The following is a 3,758-nucleotide window of genomic DNA, read 5'->3' as shown; positions in this document are numbered from 1 at the left end:
GGAGGATAAGGAGGAGAAGGAGGAGGGAGGAGGGAGGAGGAGGAGGAGAAGGAGGAGGAGGAGTATTTGAATGATGCTGACGTGCAATACCCGAAGCCAGCTTGAAGGGCCTCCCACTGACTAAATCTGACATCATTTAAGTATGAAATAGTGATAATAGATTATAGCCCATTACATCCCATTAAATAAAAGAGGGATCCATGTACATTAATTAATTATAATAGTCATAGTTATGTTCATAAGCATAGTTATCACTAATGATTAATCATAATGATTTATTTGATGAGTAAAAGGATTTTTATGTAGTTTCAAAGTAATACTCCACAAAAGTATTTAACTAATTACAAAGGAAAAATAACTTTATATGGAGAAGTGTGGGGGATGCTACCTCAGTCAAATAATGCAGGCACATCAGAGATGGCTCAGGGATGACACGGCAGCAATCACACCATGAGAGCATAGTATTTCTTCCTGCTGTTCCTTCCAGAACTGAACCCTCCACCCAACCCCCACATTAGAGGACAGAAAACGCAAGCCTACTCAGCAATCCTCAGATGCTATCATTGTGAATTGATAAAAGACCCGAGACTCTGAGACTGAAGGGAGATGAAAGACGTGGCCACCAAATACCACATATTTCTGTGCTGGATCTTTCTGCTTATGTGAAGGAAATGTCAAAGCTGTCAGATTCAAAGTGGAGTTGTCTGTGTCGACCTTAGTGACAGAAGGAGCTGGACGTTTATGGCTGGGAGGGTGGCTGTAATGCAAACATGAAGACCATGAAGAGTTAGTCCTCAGCCCTCACACTCCGGTAAAGGCAGGGCTCTATGTCTGCCATTCCAGCCCAGGGGAGGTAGGAAGAGGTGGAGCTTGCTGGTTAGCCTAGCTCAATGAATGAGCTCCAGATTCCAGAGACAGCCTGTCCCAAAAGTGTCGTAGAGAGTTATTGAGATAGACAAGTGACATGGACTTGGGCTACACACACACACACACACACACACACACACACACACACACACAGAGGGATTGAGTTTCTGAACAAACCTACTTCTATTAGTACAGGATTTGCTGCAGAACTGTCTGTTTAACCCTAGACTGACACCACCACTCTGGTAGTAATCAGTCGCTCAGGATTATAGACTCAAAAACGTTCCTCCCCATTTGTATGTTTATGACACCCCCTGGCTTTAGTTGAATATACCATGGTTCCTAAGTATACATGGCTCCACATGCAGATAATAATAAACAATAAACACCACTACTGTTCTGCTGATGTTTTTATATGTATCTACATGTGAACATGTATACATGCATTCATGTTTAAGCATTCGTGTACACGGGAGTGCTCATGTGTCTGTGTTTCCATGTACCACACTCTGCTCTCTAAATCATGGCTCCGGAAATTTTAATTCAGGGCCCCGTGTTCGTGCAAGCTTCACCGTCCGAGCTGCCTCTCCAGCCTCTATCTTTTTTTCTGGTTCTCATTACATCACAGGAAGTCTGGAACTTGAACAGGCTGGGATGGTAATCATCGGTCAACCTGAATGTCCAGGTTTTGACCCGTGTAGCATGGTGACATAGAAAGGTGTTCTTACTCAAAATGTGTGTCACAGTATTTGAAGGTGATGAGGCCCCTACACAAGGTTTTCCCAAATGGTTCTAATTAAAAACAAAAACAAAAACAAAAACAAAAAACGACTTTCAAGCTTTTCTGTAAATGTGTGAGGTTTTTGCTAAACGAGTCGGTGATGGGGCTGGAGAGAGGGCTGTTCTTCCATCGTGTTGTCAATGGGGGCTGTGCCAGCCTCCTTTCAGTGACTTATATCATCACCCCTCCACCTCCAGGCTCGTTTCCACTGTTACTTATGTTCCTGTCTAACACTCGAACCCCGTATAACATTCATAGCCTTTAAAGGTCCCTCTGCAGCTGCCTGGGCCAGGGCCGAAAAGCATACTGTGTGACACACCATGACACACCACAGCTTCCATAGTGACATTTGTTTGTTTCCTTTGAGGTGGTGCCTGATGTGATATTCACAAAGACTAAATAAAAGTGATTTTTTTAAAGGTCCCTCTGGATATAACCCCCACCCCCGTCTTCCCATTCTCTGTGTCTGTCTCTATCTCTCTCTGGTCTCTCCACTCTGAGACAGCCTTTCATTCTCCCCTACCCCAATAAACCGATTGTGTTAGATCCATTGCATAGCGTGAGCTAAGCAGCATACCTTGGCTCAGAGATACCTTTCACTGCCTAATCCTAACATGGAGGACAGAGGTTCGATTCCCAGCACCCACATGGCATCAGAGCCATCTGTAACTCCAGTTTCAAGGGAACCCGATGCCCTTTCTGGCCCCTGTGGGTACTGCACATTCTCTCTCTCTCTCTCTCTCTCTCTCTCTCTCTCTCACACACACACACACACACACACACACACACATGCATGTATACCAGCTCAGGCAAAACACACATACATATAAAATAAAAATAAATTTTAGGAAGAAAACCCCTCTTTCCTCTCTACTGCACACTTGTTTTGGTTTTTTGTTTTTTGGTGCTTCTGTTTGTTTTAATAGTTAATCTGCCGGTAAAACTGACATTCCAAAAGGTTCAGCAAGTTATCCCACGGCTTTACTTACTTCCTGGCTCATCTCCAGGTAATCTCAGGGATGCATAGTTCCTGAGGCTCCAAATCAAATCAGAGGCCTATCAATCCTGCTCAAGAGAGAAGGGGAGATCAAGCACACAGTTAGTCCTTGTAGTTTAAACTCTCATTTCCTAACAAAATGGTCTAAAGTAGGGGAGAGGAGAAAGAAGAGAGCCATGACTGAGACTGTAGAGCTGAGCATGGCCCCACATGCCTCTACTCCTTAGCTACTTGGTGAGCCTGAGGCAGGAACCTGAGATTTAAGAGTTCCAGGTCAACACAGTGACCTTCACTCTGGGAGTCTGGCCCTCTGCCAGCACTGATCTCTGACATCACTGAGCAAGCATTTGTAGCAGTTGCTTCACACCTGCCAGCCTCAGAACATTCCATTCCGAGGCCCTTTGCCGGGACCAGTGCATGCTCTGGCCAAGGGTAAAGCCCCAGGGAGACCCCACAGGATCTTGGCTAGGAGTTCGAACGGCAATTAACATGTCAGCCGCCTCCGCCTCAGCCTCTGCCTCCTCCACTTCCTTGAGAAGGCTTTCATCTCTCATCTGCTGCACCCACTGCATCTCTCATTCCTCATCAGGCCTCAGCCCTCAGGGCTGCCTGGTGACACGCTGGAGGAGGCCCTCAGACCTTGGCCCACCCAACGTGACTTACAGGTCAGGCCAGAAATGGTAGCTTAGTGCCTGCCTTGTGAATTTAGAGCCCCTCCCACTTCATCTCCGAAGTACAGGGAATCATCTCCATCTGCAGTGGCTTTACTATGGCCTGCTCCGTCAGACGCTGTCTGCTGTCTGTACTGGGTTGGGTAATGTCTTAGTTAGGGTTTTATTGCTGTGAACAGACACCATGACCAAAGCAACTCTTTTAAAGGACAACATTTAATTGGGGCTGGCTTACAAGTTCAGAGGTTCAGTCCATTATCATCAAGGTGGGAAGAAGCATGGTGGCTTCCAGGCAGGCATGGTACAGGAGGAGCTGAGAGTTCTACATCTTCATCTGAAGGTTGCTAGCAGAATACTGGCTTCCATGCAGCTAGGATGAGGGTCTTAAAACTCACACCCATAGTGACACACCTACTCCAACAAGGCCACACCTTTTAATGGT

The sequence above is a fragment of the Mus caroli genome, chromosome 2, assembly GCF_900094665.2.
Source record: "Mus caroli chromosome 2, CAROLI_EIJ_v1.1, whole genome shotgun sequence".
NCBI classification, from domain to species: Eukaryota; Metazoa; Chordata; class Mammalia; order Rodentia; family Muridae; genus Mus; species Mus caroli.
Note: the sequence above shows the minus strand (reverse complement) of the source record.